This window comes from Salmo trutta, chromosome 29, assembly GCF_901001165.1.
Source record: "Salmo trutta chromosome 29, fSalTru1.1, whole genome shotgun sequence".
Taxonomy (NCBI): domain Eukaryota; kingdom Metazoa; phylum Chordata; class Actinopteri; order Salmoniformes; family Salmonidae; genus Salmo; species Salmo trutta.
The window spans coordinates 862,494-868,493 of record NC_042985.1 but is presented as its reverse complement, the minus strand read 5'-3'; positions in this window follow the sequence as shown (position 1 = coordinate 868,493).

The window sequence follows — 6,000 nt, the reverse complement described above, 5'->3', positions numbered from 1 at the left end:
GAAAAGGCCCAGGGACAAAGAAAAAGCCCGGGGCAAAGAAAAGGCCCGGGGTCAAAGAAAAGGCCTGGGGTCAAAGAAAAGTCCCGGGGACAAGGAAAAGGCCCGGGGTCAAAGAAAAGGCCCGGGGTCAAAGAAAAGGCCCGGGGTCAAAGAAAAGGCCCAGGGACAAAGAAAAGGCCCGGGATCAAAGAAAAGTCCCGGGGACAAAGAAAAGGCCCAGGGACAAAGAAAAGTCCCGGGGACAAAGAAAAGGCCCAGGGACAAAGAAAAGTCCCGGGGACAAAGAAAAGGCCCGGGGTCAAAGAAAAGGCCCGGGGTCAAAGAAAAGGCCCAGGGATAAAGAAAAGGCCCGGGGATAAATAAAAGGCCCGGGGATAAAGAAAAGGCCCGGGGACAAAGAAAAGGCCCGGGGTCAAAGAAAAGGCCCGGGGTCAAAGAAAAGGCCCGGGGATAAAGAAAAGGCCCAGGGTCAAAGAAAAGGCCCGGGGATGAAGAAAAGGCCCAGGAATAAAGAAAAGGCCCGGGGACAAAGAAAAGGCCCGGGGATAAATAAAAGGCCCGGGGATAAAGAAAAGGCCCAAAGATAAATAAAAACCTCTCAAGGCAATAGAAGAGAAGTAGAGACATTCCCACCTTGGCTTGGATGCAGGCAGACAGACAGGGAGGCAGACAGACTGACAGAGAGGCATTGTGGCAAGGGAGTCAACCTCAGCCAGCTGCTGAGAAAGAAGAACAGGTCCTGTAGTGTGGCCATGAAGTGTTACTTCACTATATATATATGCATTCTCTGATGCTCCTGCAAATGCCATCACAGCTCTTTATGGATCTGTGAACCCCTCCTCCAGACCAATGGGTTAGCGAGGGCATGAAATCTGTCCTTGCTAACTAGCCTGTATAAATAACTCATCCCCAATGACTGTCTACGTCATCGGATATTTCAATTGGTACGTTCGTTCACGCGCATTCTCGCTCAGAAACTTCCTTCACCATGAAGTGGAGTTTAGTCAGCTAGGGTAACTGATGATCGTGGTCTGGAGACTTCTTCCTTCACCATGAAGTGGAGTTTAGTCAGCTAGGCTAACTGATGATCGTGGTCTGGAGACTTCTTCCTTCACCATGAAGTGGAGTTTAGTCAGCTGGGGTAACCTGTGACTTTATCGGCAGCCATTGGAGAAAGTCAGGGTACACCTTTCCTCTTCCATGCATTTAACCTGGCTTTCATCAGGCTTCAGCTAAACGTCTCTTAACCTGGCTTTCATCAGGCTTCGGCTAAACGTCTCTTAACCTGGCTTTCATCAGGCTTCGGCTAAACGTCTCTTAACCTGGCTTCCATCGCTTCGGGCTAAACGTCTCTTAACCTGGCTTTCATCAGGCTTCGGCTAAACATCTCTTAACCTGGCTTTCATCAGGCTTCGGCTAAACATCTCTTAACCTGGCTTTCATCAGGCTTCGGCTAAACGTCTCTTAACCTGGCTTTCATCAGGCTTCGGCTAAACATCTCTTAACCTGGATTTCATCAGGCTTCGGCTAAACGTCTCTTAACCTGGCTTTCATCAGGCGTCGGCTAAACCTCTCTTAACCTGGCTTTCATCAGGCTTCGGCTAAACGTCTCTTAACCTGGCTTTCATAAGGCTTCGGCTAAACCTCTCTTAACCTGGCTTCCATCAGGCTTCGGCTAAACCTCTCTTAACCTGGCTTTCATCAGGCTTCGGCTAAACGTCTCTTAACCTGGCTTTCATCAGGCATAGGCTAAACGTCTCTTAACCTGGCTATCATCAGGCTTCGGCTATACCTCTCTTAACCTGGCTTTCATAAGGCTTCGGCTAAACGTCTCTTAACCTGGCTTTCATCGGGCTTCGGCTAAACGTCTCTTAACCTGACTTTCATCAGGCTTCGGCTAAACCTCTCTTAACCTGGCTTTCATCAGGCTTCGGCTAAACCTCTCTTAACCCGGCTTTCATCAGGCTTCGGCTAAACCTCTCTTAACCTGGCTTTCATCAGGCTTCGGCTAAACCTCTCTTAACCTGGCTTTCATCAAGCTTCGGCTAAACGTCTCTTAACCTGGCTTTCATAAGGCTTCGGCTAAACCTCTCTTAACCTGGCTTCCATCAGGCTTCAGCTAAATGTCTCTTAAACTGGCTTTCATCAGGCTTCGGCTAAACGTCTCTTAACCTGGCTTTCATCAGGCTTTGGCTAAACGTCTCTTAACCTGGCTTTCATCAGGCTTCGGCTAAACCTCTCTTAACCTGGCTTTCATCAGGCTTCGGCTAAACGTCTCTTAACCTGGCTTTCATCAGGCTTCGGTTAAACGTCTCTTAACCTGGCTTTCATCAGGCTTCGGCTAAACCTCTCTTAACCTGGCTTTCATCAGGCTTCGGCTAAACGTCTCTTAACCTGGCTTTCATCAGGCATAGGCTAAACGTCTCTTAACCTGGCTATCATCAGGCTTCGGCTATACCTCTCTTAACCTGGCTTTCATCAGGCTTCGGCTAAACGTCTCTTAACCTGGCTTTCATCGGGCTTCGGCTAAACGTCTCTTAACCTGGCTTTCATCAGGCTTCGGCTAAACCTCTCTTAACCTGGCTTTCATCAGGCTTCGGCTAAACCTCTCTTAACCCGGCTTTCATCAGGCTTCGGCTAAACCTCTCTTAACCTGGCTTTCATCAGGCTTCGGCTAAACCTCTCTTAACCTGGCTTTCATCAAGCTTCGGCTAAACGTCTCTTAACCTGGCTTTCATAAGGCTTCGGCTAAACCTCTCTTAACCTGGCTTCCATCAGGTTTCAGCTAAATGTCTCTTAAACTGGCTTTCATCAGGCTTCGGCTAAACGTCTCTTAACCTGGCTTTCATCAGGCTTTGGCTAAACGTCTCTTAACCTGGCTTTCATCAGGCTTCGGCTAAACCTCTCTTAACCTGGCTTTCATCAGGCTTCGGCTAAACCTCTCTTAACCTGGCTTTCATCAGGCTTCGGCTAAACGTCTCTTAACCTGGCTTTCATCAGGCTTCGGTTAAACGTCTCTTAACCTGGCTTTCATCAGGCTTCGGCTAAACCTCTCTTAACCTGGCTTTCATCAGGCTTCGGCTAAATGTCTCTTAAACTGGCTTTCATCAGGCTTCGGCTAAACGTCTCTTAACCTGGCTTTCACCAGGCTTCAGCTAAACGTCTCTTAACCTGGCTTTCATCGGGCTTCGGCTAAACCTCTCTTAACCTGGCTTTCATCAGGCTTCGGCTAAACCTCTCTTAACCTGGCTTTCATCAGGCTTCGGCTAAACGTCTCTTAACCTGGCTTTCATCAGGCTTCAGCTAAATGTCTCTTAAACTGGCTTTCATCAGGCTTCGGCTAAACGTCTCTTAACTTGGCTTTCATCAGGCTTCGGCTAAACCTCTCTTAACCTGGCTTTCATCAGGCTTCGGCTAAACGTCTCTCTTGCAGAAACTCAACCTGTGTAAGAAAGAACAGAGGAATGATATGTTGTTGTACAGCTAAATGTGAGAAGAAATCTGAACAATGCAAATATAAAATCCATAATTATTCCCACTTTGTTGAGGATATCCACAAGACGTAGGAGATCAAGAAAAAACAAACAAGTACTAAGAAACATGATGAAAACAACTGAACATCCAACAATAACAAATAAAGAGCTGGTTGCTAAGAGACCTCAATCACATCAATGCCAGTCTAACAGACATGATGATCTGTAGAGAAACAAACGGTAGCATTACCAGAGCTAATTGAAGCTGTGGACAGCCTTCAGCATGAACCCGGAAACATGAGAGAAGATGCATAGGAACAGAGGGGGTCTGAGGACTGACAGGGCTGGAGGCTATACAGTCTACCTGATATGATAGTCTGATATAATGATCTTTGTTCCCAAGCATTAACCTGTTCCCAAATCTTAGCCTGTTCCCAAGCATTAGCCTGCTCCCAAGCATTAGCCTGTTCCCAAACATTAGCCTGTTCCCAAGAATTAGCCTGCTCCCAAACCTTAGCCTGTTCCCAAACCTTAACCTGTTCCCAAACCTTAGCCTGTTCCCAAGCATTAGCCTGTTCCCAAACCTTAGCCTGTTCCCAAACCTTAGCCTGCTCCCAAACCTTAGCCTGTTCCCAAACCTTAGCCTGCTCCCAAACCTTAGCCTGCTCCCAAACCTTAGCCTGTTCCCAAGCATTAGCCTGTTCCCAAACCTTAGCCTGCTCCCAAACATTAACCTGTTCCCAAACATTACCCTGTTCCCAAACATTACCCTGTTTCCAAACATTACCCTGTTCCCAAACATTACCCTGTTTCCAAACATTACCCTGTTCCCAAACATTAACCTTATTCTCTAAACAATCTAATCTAATTAAACAACATAATTAAACCAATTATGATAATTGCGTGAATAAAGTAATTGTGCGTGTCTGTTTTAAAATATCCCAAAACATTCTGAGGACATGAAACTATTCTAGCTGTGAAGTAGTAAAGTCTAGTTGGTGTGCTGAAATGCTGAGAAAACATCCTGAATGTTGACATGATAGAAATCAGACTGTTTTCTAAATGTGGTCAGGATCATGATGATATGATACAGCCATCTGTCCTCTCTAGCCATCAGGCAACTTGTCTTCAGGATATTTAAGGAGAACCCGACACCCCAAACCCGACCAGTGCAGTCTGGTCTTTGGCATGCTGCAACAAATGTCAGAGACATCAGCAACTGTCTTCAGCTGTACACTACCAGTAGGGTGGATGAACAGGAACACATACAGACACACAATATAGATGAAGACCTGAAAACCTGAAAGTTCTTTACTGCTACTGAAACGCTAATAACCTCAACCTGATTGTACAGTAACCAAGTACTATGCCTCAACAATACAAACCACCATCCTCTTCACTTGCTCAGTAGGTCCCATGTTTCAAAGTGGCGCCCCTAGTGGTGGTTAGGGAGTAGCGCAGACAGAGTGTAGCTGTTGACAGGAGGGTAAACACTGGTAGGACTTATTGCCTACAGGGATAGTCTTTCACCACGCCTCAACACACTGTAGATCACACAAACCTGCCCAGATCGCTATGGAGACAACACGCCAAATAAAAGTCCCAATTGCTGCAAAATAATTCGAATTAGTCCAAGAAGGCTATAAAAGATATTGGCTGTGGTAAAATGTCAAATAATGTCCTTGTATAGTTCTCAAAAGGTAAGAAATAAAAATCATGACAATTAATCTATTAAATTTAAAGTTACACTCTAAAAGGTACAATCTGGGATATTTCTGGTTGTTCAACATTTCAATTAATGTTGTTAGGCCTATTTACTGTTATTTTATTGCCTACTTTTTATTATTTTTTTACTTTAGTTTATTGGTAAATATTTTCTTAGCTCTTCTTGAACTGCACTGTTGGTTAAGGGCTTGTAAGTAAGTATTTCACAGTAAGGGCTACACTTGTATTGATTTGATTTACCCGTTGATTCTTGGAGAATATAACGTATAAATAGCTTATGAGCTGCCTTGTGAAGTCTTAGTCCACATATTATGTACATGGAGGCCCTGTTGATCGTTCTGCACAGTGTTATTGTAGCTTTAGGCCTATGAGGCCCCAGTAAAAGCAGCATTGTTATGACACAGCTACGGCCAGGAGCCTAACTTTGGTTTCAGATGTGTTATGCTGTCACTACAGTGGTTTCAGATTTGTTATCCTGTCACTACAGTGGTTTCAGATGTGTTATCCTGTCAGATGTGTTATGCTGTCAGATGTGTTATCCTGTCACTACAGTGGTTTCAGATGTGTTATCCTGTCAGTACAGTGGTTTCAGAGGTGTTATCCTGTCAGATGTGTTATGCTGTCAGTACAATGGCGTCAGATGTGTTATCCTGTCACTACAGTGGTTTCAGATTTGTTATCCTGTCACTACAGTGGTTTCAGATGTGTTATCCTGTCAGATGTGTTATCCTGTCACTACAGGGGTTTCAGATGTGTTATCCTGTCACTACAGTGGTTTCAGATGTGTTATCCTGTCACTACA